The 11,017-nt window shown below is 52.8% G+C and overlaps 1 long non-coding RNA gene across 1 annotated transcript; it reads right to left on the bottom strand.

Annotated features, from left to right (window-relative positions):
- Positions 1-5,108: 5,108 nt before the first annotated feature.
- Positions 5,109-10,687, bottom strand: LOC142818429 (uncharacterized). Its single transcript, XR_012895902.2, has 4 exons — positions 10,542-10,687; positions 9,297-9,445; positions 6,037-6,632; positions 5,109-5,603 (listed from the first exon to the last, which is right to left on the bottom strand). It is a non-coding gene; the product is annotated as an uncharacterized LOC142818429 (long non-coding RNA).
- Between the last annotated feature and the right edge of the window lie 330 nt (positions 10,688-11,017).

Raw genomic sequence — 11,017 nt, 5'->3', positions numbered from 1 at the left:
CCCTTTATTGCCCCCCTCCCGGCCCCGGACCCCTTAGAGTTTCCTTGGTGTTGGCCAGAGTGGCCACCAGGGAAAACTGGGGAGGGCTAGCCTCCCACTAGTTCGAATTAAGGGGCTACACACCCCTTAGTTCGAACTAGGAAAACCTCATTTTACGAGGATTAAGCCTAATTCGAACTTACTAGTTCGAATTAAGCGCTCCGCTAGTTCGATTCAAATTCGAACTAGCGGAGCGCTAGTGTAGCGGCTATGAATGTTAGTTCGAACTAACGTCCGTTAGTTCGAACTAACATTGTAGTGTAGACATACCCCATGAGATATACAACCATTGCCATCTTAAATGCCCAGGGCTGTACGGCGGGTCTCCGCAGGAGCCAGGTGCTCTCCTTCTTTCGGGGGGGCGGTACTCGTGTGTGTCTCCTGCAGGAAAACCACCAACTCCAGTTGTTGAGGCTGCCTGGCGGCTGGAGTGCGGGGGTCAGGGTGTTTTTCAGCCACCTCAGCGTCTGCTCGGCTTGGGTGGTCACCCTGTTCTCCCCGTCCTACGGCCTGAGGTGTTGGGGGTTGCCGAGGTCATCACGGGCTGCCTGCTGCATGTCTGGGCCCGCGTGGCGGGGCTGACTTTGCACCTGGTCAACATCTACACCCCGAACACGGGTCTGGACCAGGTGATCTTATACAGGCAGGCGGCCACCTTCCTTGGCACCCTGGATCCTCGCTAGTGCTTGGTCCTGGGCGGGGATTTTAACGCCACCCTTGAGGACAGGGATGACTCAGGAATCGAAAACTGCCAGGCCACAGTGGATGTCCTCAGGGAGATTGTAGACCACCACTCCCTGGTGGACGGCTTGCGCGACCACCACCCAGACGACGCCATCACCTTTGATCGTCCCCCACCCAGACGTATGTAGTCATGCCACTCCCGTTAGAATCGGTATAGACAAATGCGGTCCAATCTGGCATGAGCCCACTCCTCCAGCGTCCGGCCGGCCCCGTTCGCGGACCACCATCTGGTGGCCGTGAAAGCCTCTCTGAGTTCGGAGAGGCTGGGGCCAGCCTCTTGGCACTTTAATAATAGCTTGCTGGAGGATGTGGGCTTCATGGCGTCCTTCCGGGAGTTCTGGCAGGCCTGGTGGGGGCGGCGGCCCGCCTTTCCCTCGACGCGGCGATGGTGGGACGTGGGGAAGGTGCGCGCCTGGCTCTTCTGCCGCGACTACTCCCGGGGCACCAGCCGTTAGAGCAGCTGGAATGGGAGGTCTTGAAGCTTATCACTGCATCCCTCCGAGGGGCGGCTGGCGTCTGCCCACGAGGATCTACCCCTCCGCGAGGCGTACCGGGAGAAGTGGGAGGAGGCCCTGGAAGATCACAGGACTGACGGTGGAGTTCTACCGCGTGGTCTGAGACGTCCTCGGCCCAGATGGTGACGAGGTCTGGGCCGAGGACGAGTCCTTGGAGAGCGGGGTCCTCCCTCTGTCATGCAGGCGAGTTGTGCTTGCCATGCTGCCAAAGAGGGGGGACCTCCGCGACCTTTGGAAGTGGCGTCCCCTCTTACACCTCAGCACAGACTATAAAGTCGTAGCAAAAGCCATCTCGCTGCGGCTGTGGTCCATGCTGGCAGATGTGGTCCACCCTGACCAGACCTACACTGTCCTGGGCCTCAGTATCTTCGACAATTTGTCCCTACACCCAAGCGCCAAGAGATCCCGGAACAAGTACAGTCTGTTGTTCACCCTCCTGTCCTTTGACCAGGAGAAGGCGTTGGATAGGGTGCACCACAGGTATCTCCTGGGCACTCCGGCTTCAGGCCCCATTTTGTCAAAGGCCTGCAGTTTTCTTTGGGTGCTGTACACCTCTGCAGAGTGTTTGGTCAGGCTCAACGGGACCCTGGCTGAGTCGGGCAGTGCCCGGGGGGGGGGGGGGGGGGAGTACGTCAAGGGTGTCCGCTGTTGGGCCAGCTGTACTTTCTGGCGATCGAGCCCTTCCTCTGTTTCCTCTGTCGGAGGTTGACGGGGTTGGTGCTCCGAGACTCGGGGCTGCGGCTGGTCCTGTTGGCAGGCCTGCATCCACACCAGGTCACCTGGGTCCTGGACCACGAGGAGTACGTCATCGGCGTATGCCAAGTCGACTACTCGGCGGCCTCCTCCGCCCGGGTCAACTGAGTCAAGAGCTCTGGCCCGGTGGTCTGGGACGGGTGGCGGGCCGGCTCCCTCCCACCCGCGCTTCAGGCCATCAGGTGGAGCGCAGGTCCGCTGCTCTATTTGGGCGTCTTTCTATCTGCCACGCATCCCTCCCCACCAGAGAACTGGCAGGGTTTGGAGGCCAGGGTGGGTGAGCAGTTGTGGAGATGGTTCAGCACCAGCGCCCTCCCCTGCAGGGAGAGAGACTGAAACAGTCCTGTCCAACAGGGTGCTGAGCTAGTGCCAGAACATGGACAGGACCAAAGCCTGGCGCCGGTGGTCCTGGCCAGACTCCAGAGGACGGCCCTGGAGTTCTTCTGGGCAGGACTGCACCAGGTTTCTGTAGGGGTCTTGTGTCTCCCCTTGGAGGAGGGGGGGCAGGGCCTGGTCTGCATGCGTAGCCAGGTCTGGACCTTCCGCCTCCAGGCCCTGCAGAGACTCCTCTTCAGTGCAGGTAGTCCGGCGTGGAGCACTTTGGCACGCGCCTTCCTCTGCCGCCTCCGAGGGCTCCGATACGACCGGCAGCTCTTTTTTATCCACCCAAGGGGCCTTCCACAAGACCTCTAAGAACTGCCGGAATTCTACCAGGACCTCCTCCAGACCTGGAAGCTGTTCACGGCGACCAGGTCCGTTGTGGCCATCGAGGAAACAGACCTCCTCGCGGAGCCCCTGCTCCACAATCCACAATTCCTCGGTGCGCCGGAGGTTGATCGTGGCAGAAAACACTAAGGTTGAAGACCTCCTGGAGTACTACAGGGGGGACTGGATGGATCCCCATGCACTCACTCGGCACATGGGGATTTCCACTCTTCGGACCCCTCTGCGCGTGCTCTGGGAGGTGAAGGTGGTCTTGTCGCAGCCCGCTCTCAATTTCCTGCAGCAAGCCCTGTGAGAGCGTATGCCCCACCCCCCCGACTGCAAACCCTCTGTTTGTGTTTATTGGGCCCCTGTTCCACGGGCCCCCTGGCCTCCCCATCCCTGGACCCCCCAGCTGTCTACAGGATCTGCAGCTAGTCTGTCTTCGATCTGCGCCTAGGGACCATCTGTACATGCTCGTGCTCCATACGATGCATTTCCTTGGTGTCGGGGCAGGACACGAGGGCAAGTGGCCTGTAGAGGGTGAGGAACCCCAATGGGCCAGTGTTTATTCCACCTTAATCCCACGGCCCATCGGGGACATCAGTTGCCGGCCCCTTCACACAGTCGTGAGCACGGGCGTGTACCTGGTGCGGTTCACCCCCATCCCAGACACCTGCCCCTTCTGTGGCGTGAAGGAGAACCTGGCGCACGCCTACCTCGAACGTGCCAGGTTACAGCCCCTATCCCGGCCCCTCCAGAACCTCTTGGTGAGGTTCTGGCTGCACTTTTCCCCTCACCTTTTTATTTACACACACCCCATCCGTGGCCCCACAAAGTCGCGAGACCTCCTCGTCAACCTCCTCCTGGCCTTGGCGAAAGTCGCCATATACAATGCAGGGAGGAGGATGCTGGACGAGGGGGTGCTCTGCAACTGTGGGGCCTATTTCTGTTCCTCCCTGGTCTCACGCATCCGGGCAGAGTTCCTCTGGGCGGCATCCACTGGCTCCCTGGATAGCTTTGAGGAGCAGTGGGCGCTGTCCAGGGTTCTCTGCTCCGTGTCGCCATGCAGTTCCCTTGTTTTGAACCTTTGACCCACACCTCTTGAGTTTTTTTCATCATTTGTCCCCTGGAATTAGTTGGGCCCTGGGTCCAGTCGTCCCTCCCACAAGGCTGGGGATCCCTGGGTTTCCAAATAGTGACTCACTGCAGCTGTCTACCCAGGAAGCCTGTTATTTTGAAATAAATTTGAAATAATGGGCTTCTTTCTCCCACTTCCTGTAAACCTCATTGTACACAGATTAAGGAAGTCAGCAAAATAGCGATTTATTTCTAAATAAGTGCTGTACAGACAGCGCCAAATTTTGAAATAAGCTATTTCACAATAAGCTATGCAATTTGTATAGCTTATTTTGAGCTACATGCTACTGTGTAAATGTGCCCTAGGACACCCACCAGCTACCTGTGACAGATGCCACAAAGGAGCTCTCCAGGTCAGAGCCTCCGACTGGGGGCACAATCTGGTGTCTGTGGTTGCTTGTTCAGTGTGTGAACATGCACAATGTGCAAACTTCCCCTACTTGCCAGTTACAAACTCCTAGAATAATCCTGGGGAGAGGACAGAGAATACATACAGGGGGAGCCACAGCTGATTAGAATCCAGGCATGGTGCCTCTTTTTACAGCATGCACTTGTCACGCAGGTGGCATTACGCACACAGGCAGGATTTGGCCCATGGCACTGATGTTGAGAGCAATAAAGCTGTAACAGCACAGTGCACATCCTGTAGCCTGTTCTGATTCATGTCCTCCACCCATAATTCCATTAGCTCTGCTAACAGAGAAATCCATCATCAAGACAGCAGGCAGAAGGCCCTTCTGAGTAAACATGTGTTTGTTTAGCCTTGCGAAAGGAGACCAATAGCACATGCAGGCAGTGCTTCCAGTAGGAGAAGAAAAGCCCCTCAGGCGAAATTCAGAGTCTGGGGAGAACTGGTGTGACTGGGAGGAGCAGCATGATACAGTTTTGGGAAGTGACTCATTCCAGGAAGTGGTGGGTGAGGGCCAGCTAGAATTAGACTGAGGGATCTGGGGGCTGCAAACAGCAGTGGTGGAAAAAGTACCCAAAAAAGTTACATTTTGTTGAAAGTACCACTACTTTCACTCAAGTAATTAAGTAAAAGTGAAAGTATTCTTCTGGAAAACTACTGAGTAAAAGTACAAAAGTGTCACATCTTAATTGTAGTCAAGTATCCAGAAGTAAAAAGTAGCCGTCCTGTGGAAATCTATGGTTAACTACCTGAGTTATCATAAATGTATAGTGTACATGTATATGAAAAATAATGGTGCCCTATATTTCAAAACTGAAATTTAAATGCAGTCACAGCTTTCATTTATAAAGCTAAAGAGTGATCAAATTAATCATTAAAATGCTAAAAATGCACATTTGTGAATGTGGGCAAAATAAATACATTTCTGTAGTTTAACTCCTGTATTTAATTACAAAAATGTTCGTTCAACCTTTGATCATTTTGAAAATCAACTGTTTCTGAGTCAAGCCTTGCTCTCCTAGGACAAAATATGAGTCCAGCAACACTGAAGAATCTCTCAGAGGCAGCTGAAGCAGGGAGAGGTGTGTTGGCCCTGATGGACACCTCCCTGACTGTAGGAAAGGACCGCAGCAGATGCATGGTGTCTGCTGAGCAGGCTAAATACCCATCAAACTGCCTTGCGGTTTCATTTGTGCAAGAGGACTTCATTGAAGCAAAGAAGTTCTCTTCATCAGAGGAGCCATTCTGCTGCTCAAGTGGATCCAGTAGGGGTTCCATCTGTTGTCTGATGTAGTCAAGACCTGTATTGGAAAATAAATTAATGAGAACTAATATAAAAAGACTGGGGTTAGTTATGAAACTAAATAAATAACAGTTCATTAATTGGCAGCACAGTTTTTCTGTAATATCAGATCTAGTTGGCTTTTAAATCAATCCAAGGATAAACCTTCCTTCCCTCATAACATTTCAGTGTAGAACTAAACATGTGGCAAATGAATTAAACATTTTTTATTTTTAACATATAAATATTAGCTAGTAGGTAAAAAACAAACAGTCTCACCTAGAAAAAGTTTTCCGTTTGACTGGTTATTTTTGACAGCCTATTGCAGCTATATTGCATGGGAGAGGCTGTACTGCTTTAACACTAAAGTGCTACATTGTCCTGCATTTTGCTTCAACTACCCCAGACTAACACGGCTACATTTCTATCACTGCTTTAACACAGTCTCTTACCTTTTCTAATGACAGCATCATGCTTGGTCCAAGCAGTCTTAAACTTTGGCAGCAAGATGGCAGCTGCAATCAACTCTGGGTCCACAAACATTGCACCAAAATGCTTCTTAATGCCACACTGAAGCACATCTACCAGTGGCCTACAGAACTTGGAGGACATCTCGAGCCTTTGCAGTTTTGAATCCAGCTGGAATCCAGCTGAATCCAGCTGCTGCCATCCAGCAGTCTGATGCCATGAGTGAAGTGCAATACATTGCCACCACCACAATCAAATTTCTCTTCATGCTTTTGGCAGCATCAAAGATCTTTGTATGAAGAATAGGTCTTGATATGATGGTAGAGTTAGGCTGTAGATTGTGAATAAGGTCTTTAAATGCTGGTAGCTCAACAACACTAAAGGGCTGGAGACCTTCAATGATGTACTTCATCACTGTCTTATGCATGTATCACAGGCCACAGTGGACAATAGGACTTGCCATGGTGTCAATCTTGAGCTGCTTGCTTGTGGAACTAGAAGATTGGTCTGACTCCCTCTTTCTCTTTTGCACAGTAGAAGTAAACCTTGTGTATTTCTCCAGCTGACTCGGGTGTTTTCTCTGCAAAGAGAATACAATACAATTATTTTTCAGTTAAATCTCTAAGTAGAAGTCATTAATTGAAATATTAATGGCTAATTTAGCAACAATAAGGGTATGTCTACACTACAGCGCTAATTCGAACTAACTAAGCTAATTCGAACTAACGCGTCTAGAACTAAAAACTAGTTCGAATTAGCGTTTTGTTAATTCGAACTAGCGCGTCCACACTGATTGGACGCAGGGGCACATTTAAGGGCAGCTGAAACCAGTTCCGGCACGACATCAGCTCAGTAGTTGCATTGTGTGGCTGCTGTCTGAGGCTATCTGAGGCTCGTGCTTAAAGGGACCCCCCCCGGACAGCCGGTTCTCAGCTTTTCCTGCTTCCTTGCCAACCTCGCCGAGGGACAGCAAAGCGTTGGTCTCTGTGCCCGTCTGTGTCGGTGATTCCCGCATCGTGGTGGAGGGGGCCTTCGGGCGACTGAAAGCCCGCTTTCGATGCCTCCTCACCCGTCTGGACCTGGCCGAGCACAACATCCCTCCCGTGGTGGCAGCATGTTGTGTACTCCACAATTTATGTGAGAGAAAGGGGGAGGCTTTCCTGCCAGCCTGGATGGCTGAGGCTGATCGCATGGCTGGCCACTACGGTCAGCCCCGCACCGCCGCCGTCCGGGAAGCCCAGCGGGGGGCTGTCCGGATCCGGGAAGCCCTGAGGGAGAGCTTCCTGGTGGTGGAGGAGGACTGACCTCTCCCTTGCATGCCCCACTGGGGCCTTCTTCCACCCTACCCCCCTTCCCCTTTCCCCTCCCTACCTACTGTAAAATAAAGACACCTGTTTTTCAAACAAAAACGTCTTTTTATTTAACATAACTGGGGTGGGGGGAGGGAGGAATGAGGGTGGGAGAGGGGAGGGGGAAACCTGGGACGAGGGAGCTGGAAGGGGAGGGAAGGGAGGAAGGGAAAGGAAAGCTCAGGGGTGGGGGTCCGGCTGCCTCTCCCATCTCGCAACACTGCGGGTCCGGGGGCGTCGGTGGGGAATGGTTGTGGAGGGTGGGGCAGGAGGGACGGGGAGTGTGGAGGAAGCAGGAGCAAGAGCAGGGGGAGCAGGAGGAGCAGGAGCAAGAGCAGGGGGAGCAGGGGGAGCAGAAGGAGCAGGAGCAGGGGGAGCAGGAGCAGGAGCAGGAGCCGGAGCAGGAGGAATTGGGAAGCGGTCGAGCAGGCCCTGGAGGTGGCCTCGCAGAGCACGGCCCTGCTCCTCCAGTGCCTCCAAGCTCCTCCGGCGCAGCCTCAGGTCCTCCTGGACCCAGCGGTCCTGGATGCGGAGCTGGTGCTCCAGGAACCGGAGGTGCCGCCGCTGGTACTCCCCAGCTGCTGCTCCGTGGTGGGCAAGGCCCAGGCGCACGGTCCCTGGGCTCACTCTCGCCCCAGCCCCCCGTACACATAAGGGGAGCATGATGGTACTCACATGTGGACACCTCCCCGGCCTCTGACGACACAGGCGAGCGGCTCTGTGGGGTGCCTCGGGGGTCCTAGGTCCTGGGCAGGCTCGTGGCTCTCGGAGCCCTCCTCCTCCTCCTCCTCCTCCTCAGTGTCTGGGAGCGGTCCCTCTGCCCCGGGGTCTATCACCTCCCGGGGGGCAGGGACGGCATGAGCCCCCAGGATGCGGTTCAGAGCCTGGAAGTGGAGGCACGCCTCCGGGTCGGCCCCTGGCAGGCAGGCCCGGGAGTAGGACTGCCGCAAGTCCTTAATTTTACAGCGCACCTGCTCCCGGCTGCGCTGGTGGCCCCTGGCGGCCAGGCTGGCAGCCATGCGGCCGTACACTGCCGCGTTCCTGTGGCTAGTGTGGAGATCGTGGACATTGGAGGCTTCCCCCCAAACCTTGATGATGTCTATGATCTCCGCACTAGACTACGCGGGCACCCGCCTCTTGTGGCCCCGGGCAGGGTCCTGCGAGCCGCCAGGCTGGTCCCGGGAAGAGGGGGAGGGGTGGGGGGCATTGGGTGGCTGGCTCATGGGGTGTCAGCTGCTGGGTGTGCTGGCACAAACCCCGTAGCCAGCCCGTGCCCCTTTACTTGCCCCCCTCCCGGCCCCGGAGCCCTTAGAGTTTCCCTGGTGTTGGCCAGAGTGGCCACCAGGGAAAGCTGGGAAGGGCTAGCCTCCCACTAGTTCGAAATAAGGGACTACACACCCCTTAATTCGAACTAGTAAGTTCAAACTAAGCTTAATCCTCGTGGAATGAGGTTTACCTAGTTCGAACTAAGCGCTCCGTTAGTTCGATTTAAATTCGAACTAACGGAGCGCTAGTGTAGCGCCTATGAAAGTTAGTTCGAACTAACGTCCGTTAGGGTATGTCTACACTACAAAGTTAGTTCGAACTAACGTCCGTTACCCTAAGGGCATCAAAAAAGCTGTAGCTTTTTAAATCTGTGATATTAGCCCTGTTTTGTTCCAGATTTCTAGTAAAGAAAAAAAAGTTTTTCAAACTGGTACTTAATTTTTTTTTTAATTATTATGTTACACAAACAAGTCTGAGGTAGCAGTCTGTTGAATCGAGTTTATTTAACTACGCATGTAACGCTTCTTAGTTGCAGTGTAACAACAAAGTACATTATAAAATCCACATAAAGCCCACATAAAATCCATCAAACTAAATTGGACAGCTAAAGAAAAGAGAATTTTACATACCTGCACATGCTTTTTTAAATGTGACGGCGAGTTGATGTACGCTGCCACTTCCGCTGTCTTCGATGTCGACTTTGTTTACCAAAGGTGTACTGAAGATCCTTTAACATCTTTCAATTCAAAAAGATCCTTAAGGTACAACCAGGGGTGAGCTATGATGTGTAAAAGGGAAGTCAAATCCCTCGGAGCCATTGATTCCCCTATGAGGGGCACGTACAATATACATACATTGCTAATGCTTAGATATATTTGCTATTTGTATAGGAGTAAGACATGACAAAGGTCAAGGCCTGTCACAGGTAATAACTTAACAGAAGACTGGTTTCACTTCCCCTCGTCTCCTTATTATAAGTAAAGATATGGATAGATTCCACATCCTTTAAACTTGTGACCGGCTCAAGCAGGAAAGGAAAAAGGGAAGTATGGCTCGCCCATTGTTCAGCAAAAGTGAATGAATGTAACACAGCTGTAACGGCAAAGTCAGCAAGTAGGCACTGTATTTAACCTCATTGGGAAAATTAACCTGACCTATAGGAATGCTAAATGTCAAAAATGAAGTAACCTATCATGTTAATGTTCAAAGCAGAGCCGACCCCCAACATCTCATAGGCAGGGGTTCTTATAGGGTTAACATCCTTCCTGGTTTAGGTGCCTTGAGTTCCTTAGCCGTACCTTGGTTGCAACCAATAAACTTGAGTTGGACCCAGCCTGAAAGTGTGACTCTCTTCTTGGGGTAAATCAGACTAGCCTCCAAGGGGACGAAACCTTGCAATTTATGCAACAGCTATACTGTTGTCTGCCATCCTAAGTGTAACCCCTCCTGTTCACTAGCCCAGTGTGAGGTTATTCAGCATAGGGGAAGCCTTGTGACTTCTTACACAATACAGAGCACACCAAGCAGCCTCAGGCCTAGCCCTCCCCCCACAGTGGTGTATCGTGTATGTGTGAGTGCACCTCAGACCAGACCCACTCCGACAAATCACCAGGAACAGGCTTTATTCTGTAAAAAGCATAGAAGAGGAAAACAGTTCAGCAGCCCCTTGTCTCAGCAAGCAGCCTGTGTGCTGCTTCTAGCACAGTCCCTGCTGAGACCCTCCTGGGGGCAGAGGTTACTGCACACAACACAGCCCCCTTGGAACACATGTTCCAACTCCCACAGTAACTAAACCCCACGTAACCAAGTCCAGGTTCTCCCTTTGTGTCACTTAAACTCCTCTCAGGGTGCTCTATAGCCCTTTCTGGTCCTACCTGTAAAAACACAGAACAGGAAAACAGTTCAGCAGCCCCTTCTCTCAGCATGCAGCCTGTGTGCTGCTTCTAGCACAGTCCTTGCTGAGACCCTGCTGGGGGCAGAGGGCACATCCTGGCAGGAACCAGGAAGTTCTCCCAACATGCCACAGTTTGTAGTCCACAACTTGTAGTTCCCAGGACTGCTGCTGAAACACACTGGACCTTGGGCTACATAGGTATAAAACAACAGCTGTTGACGAAGAAAATGCTCCTTCTGGAAAACTGTAGATCGGGGTGGGGAACCTTTTTTGGGGACGGGGCCACTGACCTACAGAAAAATCAGTTGGGGGCCACACAAGTGAGCGGCAATCCCCCCCAAAACAAACAAAACCCCCCACTGATGTGGCCTCAAAATCTGGCTAATGGGAGCAGCAGGAAAACTCTCCCACAAGCGGTTTCTAGCACTGCATTCCCCCAGCTTCTTTTCCCCCACA

Source organism: Pelodiscus sinensis, chromosome W (assembly GCF_052426305.1).
Source record: "Pelodiscus sinensis isolate ZL-2025 chromosome W, ASM5242630v1, whole genome shotgun sequence".
In the NCBI taxonomy this organism is placed as follows: domain Eukaryota; kingdom Metazoa; phylum Chordata; order Testudines; family Trionychidae; genus Pelodiscus; species Pelodiscus sinensis.
This window is presented reverse-complemented; position numbering and strand designations above follow the sequence as displayed.